Below are 27,052 nucleotides of genomic sequence, written 5' to 3'. Positions count from 1 at the left end.
AAATGGGAAGATGTCTTTTCGTCTTTCCTCTTTAAATTTTTTTGCTCAAACTACCTGTCTTCTTATTTAATGCCGTCAGACCGATCAAATTGGACAAACCCCAAGTCAAACTAACTAGACCAGACAACTCTTCGAGATAAATTGGACACTCGGTCCATCATCAGAGTTCAAAATAAAGACTTGAATCTTCCCCTAAGTAATAAACATAAGTCCTACGTCGACCAGACAAAGTCCAATACTAATATCGGATTATCTAAAGCAATTAACACCCCGATGACCTTTAAGCTAACTATGCACCCAATCCAAGACATACGTGCAAGAACAAACTCCCACTAGTTTGGACCACGACTTAAGGCTACTTATCTCTCGATGTCGATCTCCTCTATGACGTTGGCTGTGAGGAATCCAATTTCACATCATGTTCTTTTACCTATCTGCCTTACATAGAATGTGTCGACCGCATACCAGTAGTTTGATACTCAAACTACTTGATAGAAAGATAGAATGTTGAGGGCATTTAGTGGTTAAAAGGGTATAGTAGTCTTTTTCCATATAAAAAACCTTTAGCAGAGAACCAGAAGTAATTTTGATATTTGTGCCGACCTAATATATTTGGTCGATCTGACATACTTAATGTCACATCAATTCAACACTATTTTTATTGTCCTCTAATGGTCATTTATTGTTTATCTATGAATATAAATATCTAAGCACCATTAAGACAAGTTCATTCTCCTAATTTTTTTTTATTAATCTCATTCCGACCTCATCTATTTTAATTTGGGTGTCGAAGTGTAAACATAGGAAATATTCCCTACCTTTATCTCTGACCGTTTTTTTCTTTTATTTTTTCAAAAGTATTCTGAAATTGGAGCTCGACAAAAAGAGCTATCATCATTTGTTAGTTACTAAATATGGATACCGTTCAATATCTAGAGTCTTGAAGCTCGTTTGTTAAAAGTAAATTTACTTTTAACATTTTCTTGATTTAAAAAAGCAAGGAAATGTGAAAATCAGTGTCAATTTGGGGTTATAGTTTGGTTTTGTAGATTGGGAAAATAAAAAGACATGATACCTTTTTCTTTCTTTCTTTTAATCATTGCAGCTGTTGTGGCCAAGCATCAAACAGGTCAGCTTGTGAACCTCCTCGCAAATGCTGGCGCCATTACCGTGAATCTGAACGCCTGAGAATTAAGTGTTGAGACCAAACCTTGTTCCACAGAATAGCATCTCTTATTTCCAATGAAACAATAGTACACTTTGTAATGGGTTTTGGTCGATGACTTTTGTACTTAACTAGTGTGATAATGATATAAAACTGTCTTGTTCTTGCTATCTTCCGATTTTCTCAGACCGTACAAGGCACTATATAGATTTGGTGCTGCAGTTTGTTAATTTGGGTAATTTACCATTCCAGTTCATTGGATTCGAAAGAAACTGTTTCGATTTTGACCAAACATTATGTTCATGAAAAGAAAACTTTAGAATCCAGGGGGCTTTACAGATGAACGGCAATCAAAGCACTGAAACAAGGCAGAAGCCAAAGGGAGCAGGGTGCTTTTTTTTTTTTTCTTTTTAATACAAGGCAAGCAATTTCTTTCTTTGGTATATTCAAATGTTCCACTGTTGCATAGTGATCCCATCAAGCTCCATTGAAGTTCAGATCAGAGAAGCTAGCTTCCAATACTTCCACATGGAACGACTGTTTTATTGTAGTAGAAAGATAAGTCAATTTTTCAAAAATGTTTCTAGCTTTTGGAGTTTTGTGTTGAATGTTGACCGAAATTTTCCACAGCTTTATTGTACTATAGTTTTTCTTTCACTTTCTGCATTGAAGAAGAGAATATATCAGGTGAAGTTCAACCCCATAAGTTAAGCTACAACGGAGGAAAAGTAAGTTTGACTTAACATTGGAGATGTCTATCCATGAATTAAGTGTCTTCAGAGATCTTCCTGATAACTTGTCTCACAAGCAAAAGCTACTCTTTCAGCCAGGCACTTCACACGGCCACTGACTAGGAGACTGCTGCTGCATCAAGGATCTAAAAATTTTGCTATTCTATTAGAATCATAGTCATTTCATGATTACAGACAAAGCAGCATTTGCAAATTCCATTATATTACACTGAAAATATTTTGATTATCCAAAAAGGAAATACAAACATGAAGGCAGGCACTCAGGCATAGAACACAAAAAGATGAAAAAATAAGTAGTTTAGGGTGAAAATACAGCTTACAAGTGCATCTGCAATGGGCCCTCTCTCCCCTCGTAGTATACGCTTCAATACGTCTGCATTGTACTCCGAGCCACCACCTCGCAGGTCATCCAGGGTACAACGAGGAATGCCGAATTCCACTGTCCAACAGAAATTCTCATTCTCTTAGCACATTAAAGTATAGACAAAGCAGTGTAAAATCTTTTCTGCTATTGTATGCTCAATACACCATGATGTCTTATACATCCAACAAGGACCCAACTTCACTTCAACGGTACAACAATACTCAGGTCTCAATGAAGGATAAAGAAATCATGAATTACTAGCAAGTTCTTACATGGATCAAAGGAGAACTTCTCAATTTTTTCTGAAGTAACATCAAGGACTCGCCCGGGCCCTGCATAGATATGTTGGGAAATTGTAATGATTTAGGCCTAAAGTAGGAATAAGAAAGTGAGTTTACAAGTAAAGATAACATGATCTGATGTCAGTGCCAGGGGAAAGAGGTAAAGAAATGAAGTTTACCAATGGGGACTGATTTCATCTAATCCCTCTAAGTGCACAACTAATGTTCTTTTAATTCCAAATAGTTGCAGTGCTTTAGCCATTTTGAGGACCTATCTCAAACAGTTAGATCTCATCTTAGTGTTGAATTAAAGGAGCAAACTATCATATTAAATACCAATGCAAGTGCTGCATGATATATTAAATTCTTTTGTGGAAGAAAGAAGTTAAACAGAAGATCGCATGTAATAGAATCATGCATGAACAATACATGGCGTTGGATCATACTTTGAGGTGGAATCTACAAGAGAATAGCACCACTAAAATGTTAAGTGTGTAAGTAACTATGCATGTCTTCTAATTTTCTATTTGTGATATTGGTAATTACATTTAATTTTCTGGAAGGTTTACGGACAGAATCTTGGTTATAATATCTGCTACACCAATTAGGATTGCATTTCTATGATTTCTATGTGTTCTCAAGGTTCCATTGAGGATTCAAATATAAATACATTTTAGAAGAGCCCCTCATTCCCTTTTATCCTTGATCATCATTGGGCAGAAACCCTCAAATTCTCAAGAGCCATCTTTCCAAAGCTTTTATTAGTGTTGAGCATGAAAACTCAATTCCTTCAAGAAATTGTTCTCGTATGTTTCTCCCTTAAGATTTTCAGTTTGCACTCTATAACTTCTATTCAATTTTTTATTATAAAAGAACAAATGCATGAGGGGTAAGTTTTGCTATTGTAAGCTAGAGAATTGATAAATTGTATAGGACATCTTCTAATAGTTAGGTTCAGTAATCTTCAGCCTGAACATAAAGAGATTGATTTTGAAACACAAAAGGTGTGAGCAAATAAAAATATATATATTAGAGTAAATTTTCCAAATATAATAGTAGGAACATTGGAGATTGAACCCTCAATACTACATGTATTTTCAATCAAATGTTAATCAGACAAACAAAGAACATGACATGGTACTGACTGAAAATCAAGGTATAATTTCTTGGGGTTTGCATGACTGGAACCTACATTGTTCTAGGAACCTAAAATGAACTCTATTCTAAGATGCTTTATCATATATCATTTTAGTGGAATATCAACAATGCCCAACATATTACAACATTAACAAAGAACCTTTTAACATAACCAAGGAAAATTGGCAGCTATAGTTTCAATTATAAGAATATGAATTGAAGGTTTGGCCAAAGAATGACATTTTAGCTAAGAAGGTTCAACCAATAAAATGTTCAAGCCAGCATAAATGGAAGCCAACATTCTAAAACCTCCAATTTATGCACATAAACTCCCAATCCAGCAATTGGATCATAATTCAACAGGAAAAGGGGGAAAAAGGGTCCATTGCTAAAAGTGGTCTGGAAAGAGTGGTAAAGAAAGTCTGTTTTACAGAATCCCAGTGCAAGTTTGTAGTTTTGCAATGGAAATGGACTCGTAGTTGAGTCAGATAGAACAAGGTATTGCAACTAGCCCCAAACAGCATTTATAGTATCACTGTAAAGATAGAAGATTTGAAATCATAGTGCATACTGCATACAGCCAAGGACAAAATCGATGAAATTATCAGGAATAGTAATTCAAGAAAAGAATAAAAAATGAGTGATACTTTTACTAATGCTACAAGGCACTAAGAACACTTACTAGATCTTTGGTTTAAACACCAACAGCAGAAAAAGGTACTCTTGCAGGGTTCAACATGATGGTACTTTGGTGACATCATCAAACCAATTCCTGCTTTATTCACACAGCTAGCTACTACTCCCTTCAAGAAAAATGAGAAAAAGAAAAGGCTTTGAATCAATGCCACAATAAGATATGTAGATGGTTATATTTATTATATTTCGTACACATTTTACAATCATTTAATTTAGAGGGCCAGCAACTTAATGCTTCTATTTTCCACTTACATATAGTTCAAGATACATGTAGTGGGAAAACCAAACAAAATATCAGCGTGGGTAACATATCAGAATAAGTCATATATGATATATTCATGACTAAAATGTCATGATTTAAACTAATGAGGCCCACGCAAAATTTTGCTAGCAGTAATAGTAGATATTCCTTTTGTAAAAGCTTCAGTCTTTATGTTGTGACATTTAATATGAAATGATAGAAAATAGGAAGGATGAATTTTCATAAATTCTTAACAGCAGGTCATGCAAAATTAAACCAATTGAACCCAAAGATTGAAAGCATTACTCTTAAAAAACACATTACCATTTCATAAAAGAGCAAACAGCATTCAAACTGAAACCATAACAGAAGCACCATGTAATTTGGTAGAAGCAACATGATCGGTAAATGGGCTCCATTTTGCAATTATATTAAAAATTTTGAAGAGGCAAAAAGGAGCAACATGTCATTAGGTATTAACCAACATGATTGGATATTGGGCATTCTATGTATTCTATATTACAACCTTCAGTGTTATCCATCTACTGAGTACTGGCAACTGTTACTATTGCAAGTGAGGTTTACCACACCCAAAAGATTAAAATTCTTATGAAAATATTTGTCAAACTCATTAAGAAATTATAAGAGAAAAGCATTTAATTTCAATACTTTCCATGCATTAGCCTGACGAGCATTTCAATACAGAAGCACCTAATACTCCCCAAAAAAAGAAGCTTTAATAATTCATGTCAAGATGCTAGATAAATTTTGTTCTTTAGTTGCTAATATAAATGAGCTTTACCTAAGCGCCTAGTAGGCTGGCTTGGAAGAAATACTACCACCAAAAATATGTCATTCACATTACACAAATGACAGTCCCACACGGAAGACAAATACTCAATCACAATAACATCAATGCCAGCAATAAATGACATGGTTCAGAATATAACAACCACTGGGGCCAAATCAATAACTACCCCCAAAGCTCCTAATACATCAGCACTTCCAGAGGCAGAAGAACTTGATCGGTTCCCTAGCTGCGACACAGACAATCAAACAGTAATTATGGCAATGATAGAAGGGCAAGCAATTTTGCATCCATAGGCCAAAAAGGAGAAAGAAAAAGATAAAATAGTTTTAAATTGAGGGATTGTCAGTCATCTCGGCAGCTTTTGCACCACAAGCTACAGCCAATATTGAAGCACCTGAGAAATATTCACCGTGTTTGCCCCATCACCACCCGTTCCAACATTGTCAACCACATCATTTAACCCTTCAAACTTCCAAGCATGCTTTAACATTGCCCTCGTCAATCCCACAACCTTTAGAAAAAAAAAAAAAAAACATATATATATATATCTATGTTATCGCCAGTCTTTACTCAGATTCCATTTGCATGAAAATCACTTATTTTTCTTTAGAATCCAATAACAATGTCAGTCAATTAGGACAATCTCTTTCTTTCAATAAGAAATAACTAAAAAATAAATAACTTACTTCTTCGCAGGTCTCGCCTTTGGCTCTCAACAAAACAAGAAAAGCACTAATCAGAGTCTCATTAGCATCAGCTAACAAAAACTCCAGAGACGTCTCTGTCTCGGACTTCGTTAAATTCACTTCATTTATCAAAGATTTAATCAACTAAACCCAAAAAACAAGCCAGATTAGAAAAAAAAATGCTAATATTTGATATTTCTTAACACCCCCAAACGGATTTCAACAATTTTTTCTTACCTCATTAAATGAAAATATTGATGAGCTCGGGTTTCCACGGACACTGCACAGAGCAGAAACAGCAGAAACAGAGACAGAAACGACTTTGACATTACTCTTATTTGAGAATTCTTGCGTTAAAATAACGATTACGAGGATCGCAACTGGAATATTTTGTCCCGCTTCGATAGGGACGGGTTTTTTTTTTTAAAGGATAACTAGGTAAAAGCCCTGTTTCGCAAGGGATCAGTATTTATATAACAACAATTAATTAGAATAATATAATATTAAATAAAAATAATGATCTTAATTAGCATGTGAAATTTAAATATATTATTTTTGTAATTTATATTTATTTTGTTATTATCTCTTTATTTATTTGTTTATTTTATTTAATAAAAATAAAATATTTTTAAATTCGCTCTAAACATTGATAAAATTTTTTTAATATCTTTTAACTAAAGAAATTTTATTTTAAAATCATTTACATTCTTTTAAAAATTATTTCATGTCATTTGTATCATTGTCTTTTTTTAGTTTTTTTTTTGAATATTTCATCTTATTTAATATTTTTAGTTTTACTTTTTTAATATTTTTCTTTATTAATATTTTAAATTTGACTAATGTGTTAGAAATAATTCTTAAGCCTCTTCCAATTGTATTATTTCTCATTTTAATTTCTTTTTAAAAACTGTCCCTATAATTTTTTTAAAAAATTTTATTATTAAGAAATTTTCAACAATAATTTTATTATGGTTATTGCTTTTCGTTAATTTCCACTTTTATTTAGTAAATCTAATAAATTTTTAATTTAAATTATAAAATCCAATAAAACATAATTAATAGTAATTAAATTAAATTAAAAACAAAAAATTATACTTTTAAAATGGTCTAACTCTTTAAAAAAAAAATTGAGCATTGATCTATTGAGAAAAATAAAAAATTTTAATTGGATATGAATTTAACTTTTTATTGTTTTTCTACCCACATTCCAAGATGAATTATTTCTTGGTGTTAACTTAAATTTTTAAGGCAAAACACAAATCTAAGTGAGAGTGTCATTTTATAATTTAATATTTAATATAAAATTAGTTTTATTATTTTAATTATAAAAATTCATCTTATTTGGGTAGAGAAACTCATGATAAGCCTAAATAAAGCCACCAAGCTACCCTACTTTATCCGCCCTTATTTACCTTTTAAACGTAGAAAAAGGAAAATATCGAATTAGCTTAATCTTACTTTTCTTCTTATTTTCTCCTCTAATCGCTTCTCTCTCTAAAATCTACCACAGACACCGCATCTGACCAAAGGTAAAAAAACACACCGCATCTGATTGCTACGTGCACGTGAATAGTCGGTGGTTGTTTTTTTATCCTTCTTTCTTCACTCTTTTTTACCTTATTCTATTTTTTTTATCTTTTATTAAAATTTTCACTTTTGTAAAAAAAAAAAAAAAAACTCTTCAACTTCCCCACCACCTCCACCTCTATCAGTCATTGGTTGTCAGAGTTTTTCTAATGTTTTATGATTTCGTATTTTTTGTCTAATGTTTTTCATTTTTTTAAATCAAAATATATTCTAAAAGTTTTCAAATCTAAGTTTTCTATTTTTTTTCTTGTTAATTTTTAGTGTTTATTAATTGATTGTGTTGATGCGATTGTTGTTGTGGTGAGAAATTTTTTTTTTTTTTAATAAAAAATCCAAAAATCTTAGATCTAAGAACTTTTGTGGGATTTTTCTTTTATTGTTAATTGTGTTTATTGATTTTGTTCCTAGCAGTTTGTATTGCTTAAATTTTTGTAAATTAATTTTTTAATTAAAAAAAATTCATATGTTGTCTTTTATTTTTTATGTTCTTTTTCTCACTTTACGAGGCATGTTTCTTAGAAAAAAATTTTAGATTTTTTTAGAAATTTTAAATATGAAATTTATGTCAGTAAAAAAATTTAAAAAAATTTTTTTTGCTGCTTCTTAGACGAAGAAAAGGCTACTTATTCAAAAAAAAAAAAAAATCTTTGCAGTTTTTTATTGATATTATTGAGTTTTTTATTTTTATTTTTAAAGTAATTTTTTTGGAAATTTTTTAAAAAATTTAATATTTTTTTGTTTTTAATGTAATTTTTTAACTTTTTATGTAAATTTTAATTTAAAAATATTCAATGTACCAACATTAATCACTAGACTGCCAATGGTATTCTAGAATTTTCATGAATTTAGTGTAATAACTATGCTAATTAATGGGTAAAATAGTAAATTAAAAATATTAACAGGTGTTAAGCAACTAATTTCTTAAGGATACTTTTAATATATAGTTATAGATATCCCATTTGAACAATGAATTATTGTATTTTATATGTGGTATAAATAAATGTACTAATTTAAAATGATTAGATGTTTTTACATTGGTAAGATTTATAACTTGTTTTAAACATTTTAAATCATATTTGGTATATAAAATAATAAATAAAATAATATGATAACTATTTTATATTATATTTAGTTTGTATCTAATTAAAAAGGATAGGATTACAAAAAAAATTATCATTCTCTTAATATAAAATGATTCAATCCTTTTAAAGTAGAGAGAATTATTTTTAATTCATGAGATTAAATTTACTTGTCCTATTATATTCTTAAAAATTATATCAACTTTGAAAAATGATAATTTTGACTAATAAATAAATTATCCTATTTTAATTCTTATACACATCAAACATAAGATAAGATAATATTATTTAATCTAATCCTATTTATAATATCATTTTATCTTATCCTATCATAATCTCATAAACTAAACATGACCTTAAATAATATAACAAAATATCATACATAAAATATATATGTACATTTTCAAAACATCATCACTATAGATTTAAGACATTGATTTGGGGTTATTTTTAAGTCTTTTGTTATATTCTTATAATTATTTTTATAAAAAGTGAAAAAGTATTATGTTATATTTTTATAAATGTTTCATTTCTAAAAATTTTTTTAAAAAATCTTATTTTTGATAAAAATGAATTATAATTTTGTTTGAAATTAATTTTTTTATTTGAATAACCCTTAAATTTTGAAAAATTGACTTAAATATTATTCTTCAATTTAAGAAAATATTTTCAAAAATATCATTAAAAACTTCAAAATAATTTTCAACATTGAAAATTTTTCAAATTACCATTTTTATTATTAACTCTATCTTCTTTACTATTTAAAGAAACATGCATATATATATATATATGTAAATAAAAATTTAAAAAATATATATTTACTTAATTAAAAATATTTTTAAAAAATAAAATAAAATGAACTATTTTATTTATTGGTGCATAACTATTTATTTTTAGAATTGAGATGATTTGCTTAAAATAGGGCATCTTGGCTGATTGACATCATAGGCCATCAAATTTTTGTAGGGTTAAATATAAATATAACCCTTAAACTATACATTTTTCTATTAGTTTGGTATTTAAAGAAATAAAATTGTTAGTTTGGTATTTCAGCTTTCATTCCTTTCTAATGGTTAATAACTTTGACTAACATCGTTAGTGCGATATGTTAACATGACATAAATATATAATAAAATATTTACACATTATAAAAATTTTAGTCAGTACCAAATCATCAATACCATGTTAGTAGAAAAATAATTTTTTAAAAAAATTAAAAAAATTCCAAAAAACGTTTAAAATTCTTAAAAAATTCTAAAATTTTTTAAATTTTAAAAATTCCAACAATTTTAGAAATTTTAAAAAATTCTAAAATCTTAAAAAAATAGAAATTAAAAAATTCCAAAATTTTCTTTAAAATTTAAAAATTTTTAAATAAATATGAAAATTAAAAAAAAAACTTAAAAGTTAAAAAAAAAATTCTAAAAGTTTTAAATTTTTTGAAAAATTAAATAATTTCAAATTTTGAAACATTTTAAAAAATTAATAAAATTTTGAAAACTTAAAAATAAAATAAAATAAAAATAATTTTTTTAATAATTCAAAAATTATATAAAAATTAAAATTGTGAGATCAAAAAAAGGAAAAATTTTTAAACATTTTTTACAATTTTTGAAAATTTTTTAGAATTTTACAAAAAAAAATTTAGATTTCTTTATTTTAAATATTTTCAAGTTTTTTAGAATTTTAACCAAATTTTATTTTTATTAAAAATTTCATTTTTTGTATTTGTATTTTTTATTAAGTTTTGATTTTTTTTGAAATTTTGAAATTTTTTTGAAATTTTTAGAACTTTTTATTTTTCACTAAAATTTTGAAATTTTTTAATTTTTAAAATTTTTCAAAATTTTAAAATTTTTTAGAAATTTTTTAAGAAATTTAGAATTATTTTGAAATTTTTAGGGTTTTAAAAAATTTTTAGAATTTTTTAAGATTTTCTTTTTATATTGACGTGGTAGTAATAATATGGTATTGACTAGACTTTTTTGACATATTGTCATATCGTGCGAATTCAGGAGCCTGACCACTGGACGTGAAAAAACAAAATGTATTTTAAAAAATCATCAAAATCGAGAGAGTTATTACTAATCTTTTTTAGGGTGTGATTGATCAGCTAAAATGTTTATTCTTTTAATAAAACAATGAAACAAGTTTAAAGTTTATTAAAAAAAATACTTTAGTTTTTGAAAAGCAAAATTAAGTTCTGGAGTTGGTTATACATTGGAAAAGATTAGCACTCACAACGCCTATTAAAAACAACATCAATTGATTGCATGCTATCTTTTTTTGTAAAAATGGTCATACTTTCAATGTTTATAAATTAATTCCCTAATTTATTTATGCATTCTAAAAATCAAATCTTTTTAAAATTTTATATCTTGGAAACAAATCATTTTTATTCTTGAAGAAAAAAAAAAACCAAAAACCATTTATTTTGGATCAAGATGAAAAATCCTATGTCTTGAAATACTTCTTTCACTCCTTTTTATTTATGCAGAATTTCAAAAATATCCCTAACTTTAGGAGTTTGGAAAATGCCTCACAAAACCAAGATAATATTTCGCATAAATGATAAGTATTGAAAATCCCCCTATATTTATGCTAAATCTCAAGGGTTATTTTTATTTGTAATATTACCTTATTTTTATTATTATTTTTTAAAAAAACATTTTCTTAAAACATTTTATTCATGAAACATGTAAGTAATGCATGAGCATTATGATATACAACATATGCATGATAGTCAAAGAGATAATGACAAATATAAATGCACGAAAGCAATGACAATTCAAAATTGCTAATGCATGTAATAATTTATTAAAATGAAATGCAAATGCGCGGAAGCTAGTTTAGGTGTGGTTTTTAGAGTTTAAAGTTTGGTTTAAGGTTTGGAGTTTAGTTAGGATTTATGGTTTGGTTAGGGTTTGGGGTTTGGTTAATATTTAGGGTTTGGTTAAGGTTTAGGCATTTGGGATTAAGGGTTCGATTTATAAGGCATGTAACATTTAAGTAATGCATAAGCATTATAATATATAATATATGTATAATAGTCAAAATAGATAATGACAAATATAATTGCATTAATGGAATGACAATTCAAAATTGCTAATGCTTGTAACAATTTATTAAAACGAAATGCAAATGCATAAGAATGGGTCTAGGTTTGGCTTTTAAGATTTAAGGTTTAGTTTAAGGTTTGGTTAGAGTTTAGGGCTTGGGGTTGGGGTTAGGGATTGAAGGGAAGGTTTGGTTTGGTTTAAGTTTGGGGTTGGTCTGACTTGGTTTAAGATTTTAGGTTGGTTTGGTTTAGTTTGGGATTTTAAGGTTAGTTCAATTTAAGGTTTAAAGGTTAGTTTAGGGTTTAAGGGTTTAAGTTAGGCTTTAAGGATTTAGGTTGGTTTAGTTTAAGTTAGGTTTAGGGTTAGTTTAGGGTTTAGGTTGCTTTAAGGTTTAGAGGTTGATTTAGGGTCTAAGGATTTAAGTTAGGGTCTAAGGATTTAAGTTAGTTTAGGGTTTAAGGGTTGGTTTGGGGTTTGAAGGTTTAAATTAGGATTGGTTTGGGTTTAGGTTTAGGATTTTAGAGTTTAAGGTTTGGTTTTGATTTGGGGTTTTAGGCTTTGGTTTGGGGTTTAAGGGTTTAAGATGGGGGTTTAGAGGTTGGCATGAATAATGCATGATTGCCTATTTTCACAATGTCTGCAAGTGCCTAGATCGAACAAGTAATAAAATGATAAGTATTAAAGTATTGTCTCACAAGATTTATAGAATTAATTATTAAGTGGATTCAAGTACCAAAGTTGATAGATTACTAACTTATATCTAAACTATTAGAAACTTAAGGTGATTTGCACAATAAAGAATGAAAGCAATAAAGAAAGATCATATGCCTAAATTTTACTTAACCAACTATCACTTGGGAAAAATAGTGAAGTATTGAAAAAGAAAAGAAATATAAAAATATGAAAAAAATGAAAATGAAAAAAAAATTGAAAAAGTAAAAATGAATAAGAAAGAAAAGAATAAAAAAGTGTGAAAAAATGGAGAAAAATCCAAGTTTGAGGAGTAGATAGTATCTTGAAAAGCTCTCATTCATGGCATATTAAAATGATCCTAAACGATTAATACATAATTAGGGTACTTGAACCTAAACTTCCTTTATCTTAGCTTAACCTTAGCCTAACATTACAAGCTATCAAAGACCTAAGGTTCTTTGGTTTAGTGAGAGTCTACAATAATGGAGAGAGGCGCGAAAGACAAATATATAAAATTTATATACTCTTTGATAATGCTATGTTTAATTTCATGATTATACAATCATAACTAAATTTTATGTGATAACATATGATGAACATTGCACACACAATGGGACTTCAATTAATTGGAAACATATTCTAAGATGATTCTTGTGATTAACCTATATTTATGATTTACCTTAAGTTATTTATGGATTGATTATAGGAAGTTGAATTTGACTCTCAACACAATTATTATAAGGTTTAATGCTTAATTATCACACTTCTATACATGAATTTTGCTTCATTTAATACACATTCCACTCAATTGTGTTAATTGTCCTAAATGTTAGAAAATGGTGAAATATGCAATGCATGGAGTACAATAACCAAGACTTTTCCTGTTTGAGCTGCCATGAGGATTTAAGAACTAAATGGGAGCTGAATCAAGCTACATTTAATCCCCTAAGAGAGCCATGAAGATGATTATGAAGTGCCAAGAGCATGAATCAAAGCCAAACCATCCTTTGGAAGTGTACAAACTGTGAGCAACACTATGTGTGCATAAGGTGGGTGATTTGGCTAGCCAAGTTGGACTTAGACATTCCAAGGTGAATTTAAGAACCAATCATAGCCTTCCACATCATTAAAATCATTTAAAATTGACAAAAAATGCTGACTTGGAGGCTACTTTCACATATGACATAAGGAGGCAGACCAATGGCATTAAAGAACAAAGTTGGACCATAAGGAAAAATGATAGATGCTACTCCACTTCTTGCTTATGAAAATTTTGATTTTAAAAAGACTGTTGGCTGTAAATTCAAAGGATTAGGTGTACATGAGAAGGCATTAAAGTGGGAAAGCATTAGTCCACCTAGAGTGTATCACATGGGCTTTAATAAGGTAGAAAGGTTGTATGAGGGACAAGCTAACATGCTCACTAATGAAGCTACCAATTCAGTTTAGAGATTATTCCAATTGTCATTCTCTCTCACTTAAGATGCACATATGGCCATATACTTATCCTTTATATGGCTGCAAACCCTTTCCTATTGGTCCATATAATCAAGCATCACATGGTTTTTTAGTACTCCAACTTTGAAAAACAACTTTGAGAATTCATGGTTTTTTAGTACTCCAAAAGGCATATCAGTCATTTCCCTCATTAGGGACTGTCAATAGACAACCAGGGGTATTTTTTACTTTTGAGCTAACCTAACATGTACAGTGCCATGTTAACTATGTTATATCACTATTCTGCCCTCACAAACCCCTTACCTTTCACGTGTAAATAAAAGCCATTAAGGTATTATCAATCTAATCCCATTATCTTTTTTCATCTTTATTTTCCTCTCTTTTTATCTTCCCTAATATTGGCCTCTAACTTGAGCATCAGAGTGCAAATACATGAAACACTCCTTGTCTTTACTCAAATTGTTTTCTTTTCTTTCATGTGATTTTGGGGTTTTGACCCTTAGTTTAGAGCTCGGCACCAACATTTGGCATGCTAGGTAGGGATTTTATTATTTAGCCAAGCTAAACACCATGCCACATAAAAAATGGAGCCAATAAAGAAGGTTATAGCCATCTTGACCGAGATAAAAACTTATAATAACTAGCATATGGACCGACCTAAGCTACCATAGACAGGGTCGACCATGGAATAATTTTAAGTTTTGATCGAACATACCAAGCCTTAAAGCAAATGTTACAAACCATAATGCCACCCTAAGCCTCAAAAGTACCTAACTTGATTACCCTTAACAAACAGCCAGCTGGAAAGATAGCCCAATTATAAGGAAGTTAAGGCCTCATCAGCCTCAAGGGAAAAAGAACATACTACCCTAGCCATTCTTTATCACTATCCAACTACAATTATACCCATGCAATCGCACAAAAATCAAAATAGATTGACCTAGAACTTTAGCCGAACAAAGACCTAGAGGTTAGAATGTAGTCCATAAAAAAAGAGCTGAAAGGAAAACTTGTTGTTTTTTAAGACAAGCTGAATTTCTTGGGGATCTCACCCTTTATTAAAGAGATTGATAGAACCATGCATTAAAAGAGATTTAAAATGTTGACCTTGGAGACCTATGATAGCACCTTTGATCTTTTTGATCATTTAAAATTCTATAGAATTAACATAATGATGCAGGGTGCAAATAATGCACTGATGTGTCAAGGATTGGGCATAATCTTTAAAAGGGTAACTCAATCCTGGTACTACAACCTCAAATTGAAGTCGATCACCATATTCAAAGAGCTTAACCACTATTTTCTCATCGAGTTAGTCGTAGAAGAACTAAGAAAACTACCCTAAGCATGATGTTAATCCATCAAGATAGAAAATGAATCTTTAAAAGACTACGTCAAATGTTTTAATGTGAAAACTCTACAAGTGAAAAACTTAAAGCAAATGAAAGCTGTAGTTGCCTTAACTAGTGGGTAGATGATAAAGAATATCACCTGAAGCTCACCTTATATCTAGAGCCACTAAAGATGCTAGCCAACGTCCTATGTATGGTTGAAAAATACATAAATGCTGAAGCTACCATGAAAAAAAACCATGAAAAAAGATAAGGAATTCTACGATTTACCTAAAAGGGGAAAACAACATAAAACTAGGAGCTCAAGCAAAAAAAAGAACTACACTGCACTAAATACCTCCCAAGAAAGGATTCTGATACAAATAGAAATAAACCTAAAGCTTATATGGCTAAAACCACTAAGGCAGAACATAAAAAAGACCCAACCAAAAGAAATTTTTTTCACAGAAACATTAGTGACAATAAGAAAGACTGTGTCAACTTGAAGAATGAAATAAAAAGCCTAATAAAGATAGGTCGATTGGATAGATTAGTGCATGAAGTAAGACTAAGTCAATGTAGAATGGAGTATAAAAGAAGGGATCAAAGAGAAGGGATATGAAAGAATTTAAAGAAAAAAAAAAGGTAATAGAGATGGTTAGAATCATAGGATAAGCAAGAAGAGAATATGAGCCAAGTTGTAGATAACTAACCTATATTAGGTATAATTAATGTAATTACTGAAGAGAAGCTCTATCTTGGCTAAAAGAAAATTTGATAAGGGCTTGGTTATGGCAGTTGGCTCCTCGACCAAAATAGAAAAAAATTTAAAGAATGAACTAATTTACTTCAGTACAGAAAATCTAAATGGGATTCAACATCTTCTTAATAATGCCATAGTAATTACAATAGTGGTGTATATATGGTCAAAAGAATTTTTTTTGACATGGGAGCTTGGCTAACATCTTATACTAACCTGGTTATGGCATTTGGCTTTTCGACTAAAAAAGAAAAAATTTGAAGGATGAACTGATTTGCTTTAATACAGAAAATTTAAAAGGTATTCAACATCTTCATAATAATGCCATAGAAATTACAATAGTGGTGTATATATGGTCAAAAGAATTTTGTTTGACATAGGAGCTTGTCTAACATCTTATACTAACCTACCATGAAAAATATGGGAATTAAGGAGGACAAGCTACTATTGATCACCACTACATTAATCAAGTTAAAAAATGAGCAGGTGTCAGTTAAAAGAACCATCAAGTTATCAATCTTACTAGGCACATAATCGAAGACGATCACTTTGATCATAGAGTTCATGGTTAGGGATGTTCCATTAGCTTACAATATGATACTGAACCGACCAAGTCAGTCTGTTATACAGCTTATAGGCTCGATTCCCCACTTGAAAGTAAAGTTTTCAACACTTCATAAGGTTAAAAAAGTTAAGGAAGACCAACCCATAGCACATCAATGTTATATCATGACAATGAAAGGAATGATTAGGAGTTAGCCAATAGCTCAGCCAGGATTGAGAAGGTGGAAGAAGAAAAGAAAGTTATAGGGGTTAAAGCCAGAAAAGAAGAAGGAAACAAGCAAACAAATGTAAAAAATCAATTTGAAAAAAGTGCTCTCTTAAGTGGTTCTAAGCTTTTAAGCTCTATACTTGTACAAGCCACAAATTTTTTACAATTTTTGAATAGATCTTGCAAAATTGAGCTCCTAAACTGACATATACACATGTCAATGGGATCAAATTATTAAGCAGGCTAAAGAAAAATTGAAATGAAAACATATATTTTATTTAGCTCTACATTTCTATTACGTTCCATCTTACTAACAATGAACTAACTACCACATCAAGATCTATTCTTCTCGTAAGAAACAGTCTTGATCTAACTGAGCAAAAGAATATAATCAATCAAAGACCTAAGATAGATGAAAACTAACTTGAACTGACAGAAGATCTCATTGTCAATAATGAATTTTTTATTTCTTACTCTTTTTTATTTCTTTTTATTGAATTTATATTCTTTCTTATTATCTTATTATTGACTATTAACTTATTATTGAATTTATATTATTATAGTATTATCTTATTATTGACTATTGACTTATTATTGAATTTATATATTTTATATTCTATTTATATATTTCTAATATTTCTATTTCATTTATTTCATTTCAATTAAAAAAAAAAGTAAGGAATTCTAAACTTGAAAAACATGAATTGGGTTACGCCATATATATGAAAGAATATAGAATAATGATGTATTTGGCAAATCCAATACCATGGTCTACTAAGGAACCTTTCGATTAGTTGATAATTTTTTGAAAGATTTCTTCAAAAAGGTTTCATTAACTCCTAATTTATGCTGAGCAGACCTTGTTGTTATAAAAATTCTCAATTCATGAGTTGTAGGAAGAGACTTATATCACCACAAATAGAGACTAAAACAAGTATTAGATTCAAACAGCTTTGCTTCACACCCTATTTCTTGTCATGAAACCTTGACCATTGATTGTCGATTGCTTTAGTACTTTGACCTTTGGGTAGTTCACTAAGCTATATTAGGGACTTAGCATTCAACTATTGCCAAACCAAAGCTTTTTCCTAAAAACTTTTATTCTGAGTGAGATAGATGAAAACCAACCTAAACTAATAGAAGACCTCATCTTTATATCGTTTTGGGAGAATAACCTCAAAAATATATGCTAATTAGAGTCAAACTCGACCATATAAAACAATTAATTCAACTTTTAAGAAACAATGTCAATTTGTTCACTTGGACATCATTTGATATGCTAAGGATTGACCTTTAACTAATGGTCCATAAGTTAGATACCAACCCAGATTTCAATTTGGTAAAAAAAAAAGAATTTTTGCCCCAAAGAGACAAAAGGCCATCGAGGAAAAGGTCAATAAACTATTACAAGCAAACTTTATAAAGGAAGCATATTACCCCAATTAGATAACCAATGTGGTAATGGTAAAAAAACATAATAAAAAATGAAGAATATGTGTTGACTTTATTGATCTTAATAAGGCTTACCCGAAAGATAGCTTCTTTCTCCTTAGCATAGATCTATTGGTCAATGACATTGTTGAGCACAGCCTGTTAAGTCTCATAGATGCCTACTCAAGCTATAATCAAATCAAAATACGAAAAAAATATGAGAAAAAATAATCTTTATTACTAGAAAAAGTTTGTATCGCTATAAGGTCATGAACTTTGGCCTAAAGAATGTAGGAGCGACCTATCAAAGCTTGGTTAATAAGATCTTTAAAAATCATATTGGCCAAAACATAGAAGTGTATATAGATGACATGATAATGAAGAGCAAGAGCCTGTTTGAACAATTAAAAAATTTGAAAGAAACCTTTGACACCCTAAAAAATATAGCATGGGGCTTAACCCAAGCAAATATGCCTTTAGAGTCACATTAGGTAAGTTTCTTAGCTATATGATTAACAGAAGAGGCATAAAGGTGAACCCAAAAAAGATTTAGGCCATCCAAAACATGAAAAGGGCCCACATCAATGAAAAATGTGCAAAGATTAACAAGGAGAATAGTTGTTTTAAGTAGATTCATGTTTAAGCTAGCAAATCATTGCTTACCATTTTTCAAAATCTTCAAGAAATTTATGACTTCAGATGACACCAAAGTGTCAAAAAGCATTTAAAGAACTTGAAGAATTTTTTTCCTCCACTCTTAGTATCTTTAAGTCGAGACTCGATGAGACATTATATTTATATTTGGCTACGACCAATCAAGCCATAAGTTCATTAATAATTAGGGAAGAAGAAAGAAGATAAAAATTGATATATTTTGTGAGTAATGTACTAACAAAGTCAGAAATAAACTACAAAAAGATAGAAAAATTGGCTTACACAGTAGTCATGTTGGCTAGAAAACTCAAGCCATATTTCAAGTTCATACCATCTGTATACTAATCAACCAACCACTCAAATAGGTCTTGCAAAAATGAGAGCTATCAGAGAGACTAATTAAATAGGTAGTAAAACTCAATGATTACAACTTTCATATACTTTCTAGGTCGACTATAAAGTTATAAGTACTAGCAAATTTTCTCATGGAATACACCTTGGTTAGGATCGATTAAAGCTCAAAAAGGCTGAGGAAGTTAGAGAAGAAAAAATGTAAAAACTTTTTATTAACGAGTCAACCACTGGTCACAATAGTGGGGTTGACTTAATCCTGGTCATTTTGAAAAACTTATAACTCCAATATGCCCTTAAGTTCAAATTCAAAGCTTCAAACAATGAGGCCAAATATGAGGCATTAATAGTTGGCTTGAGACTGGTAGCTAAGCTAAATGTGAAAACCATCATTATATATCATGATTCACCATTAATGGTTTACCAAATAAACAGTGAGTTTGAAACTATAAAAAAAAAAAGGATAAAGAAGTATGAGAAAGCATTAACCTACCTTGCCACCTTCTCTAAGGTCGAGGTTAAAAAAATATCAAAGTTAGAAAACACATTGGCAAATTCTTTGTTTAAGCTAACTTTGGGGATTACAACGGAGAGCTTAGCCCATATCTTAGTGAAAAACTGGCATAAAAAAGCATTGAAGAGAAACTGGTCAAACAAGTTAAGGAGAAAAAATCATGGATGACCCCAATTAAGGCGTATCCAACTATGAGAGAACTACCTAACGATAAGGCTCAAGCTAAAGCCTTGATGAGAAAAACTCCTTGGTATACTATGATCAATGAAAAATTATATAAGAAATCTTTCAATTTGCCTTACTTGAGATGTGTAGTGATGAAAAAGAAAATTATGTCATCAAGGAGATACACCTCGGATCTCAGTCACTTACTTACAAGTTATTTAGATAGGGTTATTTTTGACCAAATATTAAGAAAGATATGACCAACTTAGTAAAGAAATGTGATAAATATCAAAGATTTGTCGATGTACAACATCTTCAATCAACCACACTAACCCCTATCATTAATCTTTAGCCTTTTATATAATTGAGAATTGATATCCTCAACCCATTCACTCTAACCATAGAACAAAGAATATTTGTATTGTTAGCAATTAATTATTCATAAAATGGTTTCAGGTTGAAGCCCTAACTACAATAACAAAAGCTCAAGTTGAAAATTCATATAAAATAACATAGTCTGTTGATTTAACCTACCTTAATTCATAATAACAAATAATGGCAAGCAATTTGAAAACCTAATGGTCAAATAATGGTGCTATAATCTTCATATCCACCTAAGGTTCACATTGGTCGCTCACCCCAAATCTAATGACCAGGTTAAGATGGCCAATAAGACAATACTGAAAGCCCTAAAAAAAAAACTAGATGAAGTAAAAGACAAATGGGTTGACGAGCTCCATAAAGTCTTATGGGTTTTGAGGACAACCATGAAAGTTCTCACAGAAAAAACCTTTTCTAATTTGACATTTGGAACAAAGGCTATGGTGCCTATTGAAATCAATCTTTTGAGCTTAAAGGTCAAGCTTGGATCAAAATAAAGGAATGAGGATGCCTTCAAAGCCAATCTAAACTTAATAGAAGAAAAGAGAGATATAATTTTGACCAAAATAACAGTTTACTAGTAGAAAGTATCCAATTACTTCATCAAGGGGATCCAACATAAGAGTATAAAGAAGGGCTACCTAGTGCTTAAAAAATTTGAAGCCTCAAGAATAGATGATCGAGTTGGCAAGTTAGCCTTGAACTAGGAAGGCCTTTACATGTATGCTAGTATAAAAAAATGACTATTTTTAGGTATTTTTATAAGTGAAAGGACTTTTAATAAAGAGTTAGAAAGGCAAAAGACTTATTAATAAATAACCTAGCTTTTTAATAGGGTTAACTTATACTACTTGTTTGGTCGATAATTAATCGAAATAAAATAAAGGCTTATTTATCATCACTTCTTTATATAGAGTAGACAAGTTGAAGGATTTCAATTGAAGCCCAAGAAGAAAATCTACAAAAAGAGTTGTCTTTCAAAGGTGAGTAAATAACTTCCTTTAATTTTGAAGAAATAGTGTGATTGTTAAGTCTTGGAGTTTAACTTGTAATCGAAAAACCCTAAAATTTTAGATAATCCACTATCCCCTTTCAAGATTAGTGTGGGCAAATCATTTAGACTTTGATTAGTGTCTAATGAAGTGTTGAGAAGGTTTAGTAATGTGATTTTATAGCTGTAAAAATAGAAAATAAAAATTGATAGGGTTAGAAAGGAAAAAAATTTTATTATGTATGAACCATAGTGTTTACAATGGAAGATTAAAATAATATTCTATATTAAGGGATAAAATATTACTATAATTATTATACACTATTGGAAAGCTTGTTGAATCTACTTTTCAACAAAATAAATGAAAGTCAATTTCAAGTTTTCTGTGAAGAGTTGTCTAGTTTTTACTTAAAGATTGAATAGGTTGCCTAGCAACAGTAGCAGAGAGGAATTACAAAATTTTTCTTAATTTTTATACAATGAATTCCAAATTAACATGTTTAAAATGGTTATTGAGTCTATTTTCTAATGAAAGAAGTGAAACTAAATTCAGAATCTCTTATGAATAAATATGTAATTTTTACTATGAGGTATATATGCTATCTGGCAATAGCATATGACAAGGATTGCAAAATATATTACAAACAATGTGAAAGGAATTAGGAGGTGGGCCATATATGATTAGAAAACTTATTGAGTTTATATCTAACACGTTAAAAAGATCTTAATTCTGAGTTGGATATCATGAGATATGATCATTTTAGTGAAGGAGCTTAGGCCATCAATATTAGTTAGTTTAGTTAACCCTTGTATAACTTAGTTGATTTTAGCATTAATAGGCTCAAAATGGATTGATTAATTTCTGATATGTTGAAATGATCTTGAATAGGCCATTAATTATTTTGGGGAAAAAATTAAGTGGTTGAATCGAAATAAGGTAAGTAGAATCTCACAAACTGTGCTTGTTTTTGAACTTATGTATATATGTATGTTTTAAATAAATGAAAGTTTATTTCTTTATTTTTGATATATAAAAATAGGTTAAAGTATTTGATTATTTTGTATTTTGTTATATAAGTGATGGATCATGTTTATGAATGAAATGAGAAAAAGATTTATGCTTAGATAACAATTTTATTATAATTATGAAATTATATCACTAGGTAGTGGGATCATCAACACCAAAACTAGATCTATGGCCTTGGCTAACTGGTTATACTAGTTAGCATATCCATGATCATACGACCCTACTATCAGATTATAATGGTTAGCATTAGGCCCTAGCTAGAAGGTTATAATAATGTAATGATCATGAGGAGGAAATTGTCAATACGACCAATATTATGGGTTATAACAATGATCATAGCTAATGATGAACTAATGATTTATGATGATTTTAAAGATTGATCCATGATTTTGTTTGATTACAATATTTGAATGATAGCATATTTGAAATGATTTATGAATTGATATGTTTGATATTGATTTATAAGTTTACTAAATGTTTTGACAAAATGATGATTTTTCAAATGTTTTGACCTTATGATTTGATAATTGTTTTTGAATGATCTATATGATATGTATGAAAACAATGTTTGTCCGTGAGGTATGTGAGCTTATACTTGCTAGGCTGTAGTTTGCTTTTTCTTTTTTTCTTTTTCTTTTACAAATGAATAAATGATAAGGTTCCTTAATTTTATAAGAAACTAGAAGATCAAATTGGGAAGATTAGTTGGGCATTGGAATTAGCAAGTGAGATCTTACGAAGCAATTTTGTATTTTTTTTAGTTTACATTTGGAAATATGGAGATTTCTGATTAGCTAAATTAAAGTTATAGATTTTGCTCAAATGAATTATTTTATTAAAGAAATTCAGAATGTTTTAAAAAGAAGACTTTATATTACTTTGAGGTTTTACTTCAGGGTAATATGGCCGTACTATGTCTCGATCTCGGGGCTTGACACTAATAGTTAAAGTGGTCACCCATGACGCAGCATACAAGTTATAAGATATGAATAGGAATCCCATCCTGAGGACATGGAATGCAGATAATCTCAAAGTCTATTACCAATAGCTTAGATAAAGCCAAGCCCACACTTTGTAATTTAAAAGTTATTGCATAAAGTTTATACTATGATTACATTTACTATGAAACCTTAAACTTAGGCGATGGCTGACCTCATCTTGAAAATTCATTATGTCATAATAACCAAGCCGAGACATGTGTTAATTCAGATTCTCAAGTTAATTTAATGAATGTTTAAGTGATTGATTAAATTCCATTAAACTAGCTTAATTTGAGCTAAGACTTTGTGGTTATTTGATTTACCAAAAGACCAATTTATTAAATCACTTTAGATTGTCCAAGCTTATCATCTGAGCTAAACCTTTATTCAAATAAGCTATCAAAGTAAAGCATAAAAAGAAGTGCTGAAACAAAACATTGAAACTTGGTCCAAAAAATATTTGTATTCGTTTCATTGACAAAATCTTCATTAAGTGATTAAGTACAAAAAATTTGTCAGAAGTTCATATAGTGAATTAATTTGAGGTCACTACAAAAATCCAAACCCATACTTATAAAAAATTTACAATGAAAGAAGTAAAAAATAAAAAGAAAGGAACCCTCATTCCTCAATTTCCCCCATTATCAATAGTAGCTACAGGTCCTTCCTCAGCTTTAGGTGCAGGGATAGCCTTGAGTTTGGAATTCGTAGCAATATCCTTATCATCATCTTCCTCATTCTCTACCTCCTTAAACTGGACTAGAGATTTGGTCTTAAGATTATCCAACTTGATATTGGAGAGGTCAAGGTTCAAGTTGGAGAATTTAAATTACACATTGTCTTATAGAGCACGAAGGCGTCGAGGATGTTGTTACTTAAGAATTTGATCTAAAGGTCAAATTATCTCCCAAAAGCCATTAACTCCTTAATGATCTTTTTTTTGCACTTCTCATTGGCCTCCTCCCTAACTTTCTACTCAACCTCCAATTGAGACCTCAACCTTGTTATTTTTGCTTGAGCCTTGTTGAGTTTGAGCCTAGCCTGTTCTTTCATTGAGTCACTTAAGGCCTTTTACACCTACAACTCTTCTAGCTTAATCATCAGGATATTAGCCTTTTTTTTCAACTTTGATTTTTTCTTATAAGAAATAGAAGGGCTAGACTATAGATTAGCGATCACATTATTATTTTTATAATTCTCCCAACCCCATGTCTTCAAATCCTATTTGGTAGGCCAGGGTCATATAAGCATGATGCAAGGTTTTGTTGGTACACCGATTAGGATCAGCTAGAAGCTTGTTAAAAACTACAAAAGAAAATTAAACTTAAACTTCGAAAATAGTGAAATCAATAAGAACAATATGAAAATTGAACTAAATGACAACTTAATATTTAGAAGGACCATAACCTTTGTAAACTTTCTAGCCACGTCAATGTTCTCAAAAAGGTTCTCATTGGCATTGTACTATAAGCTAGTAGAGAGAACTTTTCTGAGCTAGGCTTTAAAATTTGAGCCTAAAGATCCACCAAAGAAAGGGAAGCCTTGACCTCTATTTCTTAAGATAGGGGCTTAAACTTTCCAACATACCATCACTTTTTGCTTACCTTGAACGGTGATGAGAATTTAAGCTAAGAAGCTTAACTTCTGATTGACAGGGAGTTCTATTACTTTAGTTTCCCTTAGGAAAGAGCCCTAAGCTAGATGGTCTATTTTTGGCCTTTTTTTACCTTAAACTTATAGAGGAATTTACAGAACTTGAAATCCTTATAAGGTTAGGCAAACATCTTTACAAGACAAGCTAATTGTTAGAAAAATTTGATAAAACTAAATACCTTACAAGTTTACCTTACACTTAACTCAGTATTTGGACTCGTTCACTTCTTCAAAGAAGGCCAACTCATTCATGTCTATGACCACTCTCCCCTTTTGGTGAACTTTAAGATTTTATCCCAGTCTTCAAGGTCAAATGTGGTAAGAGCAATGGGGAAGTTATTAAAAATCTTGAGCTCATTCAAAATCTCCCACACCTCAGGCTCATTATTCTTATTTTCTTCTCTTTATAAATGTAAATGAAGAGTAGTTTCTAATTATTTATTAAGCTTAAGCAATCCATAAATAACTTCTTGAATGGATAAGCTGTCATATGGAACCACCTCATATCATGCAGACGCTTCTTAATTGAGAAAAACTCTCTGAATAAAGAAAGAATGGAAAGAATACCTAAGCTTTTATAAAAAATAATAAAAGCTACTATGTACTGGAAAGAATTTGGGGTAAGCCAAGTGATAGTTAAATTATAAAAAAAGAATTTCAACAAATAAAACATGTAAAGGAAACCTTAAACCGATCATTATTGAATCCTAATACACTCGAAGTTGGTGACTTTATAATGAATTAGTGACCTGGTTCTCAGTTATCGATACTAATACATTGTACCCCTCTTTTAGATTGCTAAAGTTGACCCTCAAAAAATGGACATGATGAGTAGAATACATATTAGGATAGTCCTCAGGGTTAACCTTGCCCTTCAAGCTTTTCATCACATTTTTAAGAATCAAACCTAAGGAATAAGGAGTGAAGAAAGGGACATGAGCTAGGCTCTCTAAGTTTGAGGAAGATTCCTCATCGTCCTTACCTTTCTTGGCTTGGTTGGCCTCTCTTTCAGAACCTTCATCATCATTAGAGCCTGTATTGTCAAAAGACTCAAACTTTTAAGTAGGTGCAAGATTCTAAGCTGGAGTAATGGTGGAGGTACCATAATGTCAAAAGATAAAGAGAGACAAGAAGACTCCTCAATAAGAAAAAAATAGTGATGGATGTTAATGAAAGTTAACTTAGGAAGAGTAGATAAAGAAAGAACAAAAAGAAGTAAGAGGAACTTAAGGCTAAGAAAGCTGAACCTTAAAAGGAAGAACAATAAAAAAAAAAAGAAAGTCAACAAAAAGGATAGACTGACCTAAGATATAAGATAGAAAGGGTTCTTAAGCTTAAAGTAAATGGCATCACAAAGCTCATTTATACTATAATAAACTCGTTTTCCTTTAGCACAGGCATTATCTTTCTTTTACTATTTCTCAAACATTGGATTCAACTAGTATGCCATTTAGCTGTAGTCTCTATTTGTAATGATTAGAAAGATCCTGTTATCATCATCTCCATTGTTAAGCTGACCTTCTTTAGAAACTACCCTATAACTTTCTGAACCCCTAAAGCTTGCACTACTTGACATCATAAAAGAGAAAGAAAACATACTGAACTAAAAAGGAAAGAATGTTGATTTAAAAAAGTTGAAAATTATAAGGTAAAAAAAATCAAGTCGATTTAAGAGTAAAAATGTAAAAAAGTAAAAAAAATGAAGGCCTTAAGAGGTTTTTTATGTAGCTAACATTTAGATCAAATGAATAATCCAAATTATGCCACATGTTGGATGACTATTGGGCATAACCTGTCACCTTTCCCGCTCTAGATTTTTATCATCCAAATAACTATCTCCTCATTAAATGCGATTTTAAATAGCTAAAGGGCAAATCAATCATTTCACCTATTAAGACAAGTCTAATCAGTTGCAAAACCTAAAGTGAACCTATTGAGCAGATCGACTACCATGAATCTTGGAGATCAAACTTTAAGAAAAAACACAAGTCTTACATTAGACATGTGATCCACATCGATAGTCACTTGCAAGA

The 27,052-nt window shown here is 30.1% G+C and overlaps 1 pseudogene across 1 annotated transcript; it reads right to left on the bottom strand.

The window, feature by feature from the left end:
• Positions 1 to 1,819: 1,819 nt before the first annotated feature.
• On the bottom strand, positions 1,820 to 26,595 carry LOC111311699 (anthranilate phosphoribosyltransferase, chloroplastic-like; annotated as a pseudogene). Its single transcript, XR_016344899.1, has 11 exons — positions 26,538 to 26,595; positions 25,769 to 26,052; positions 24,025 to 24,120; positions 6,371 to 6,466; positions 6,134 to 6,277; positions 5,842 to 5,958; positions 5,614 to 5,673; positions 4,382 to 4,502; positions 2,554 to 2,613; positions 2,238 to 2,356; positions 1,820 to 2,042 (listed from the first exon to the last, which is right to left on the bottom strand). The product of XR_016344899.1 is annotated as an anthranilate phosphoribosyltransferase, chloroplastic-like (transcript).
• Between the last annotated feature and the right edge of the window lie 457 nt (positions 26,596 to 27,052).

This window comes from Durio zibethinus, chromosome 9, assembly GCF_047325235.1.
Source record: "Durio zibethinus cultivar Kanyao isolate XHJ-2024 chromosome 9, ASM4732523v1, whole genome shotgun sequence".
Taxonomy (NCBI): Eukaryota; Viridiplantae; Streptophyta; class Magnoliopsida; order Malvales; family Malvaceae; genus Durio; species Durio zibethinus.
The sequence above is the reverse complement of the archived record's forward strand: the minus strand, read 5'-3'. Positions and strand labels throughout refer to the sequence as shown.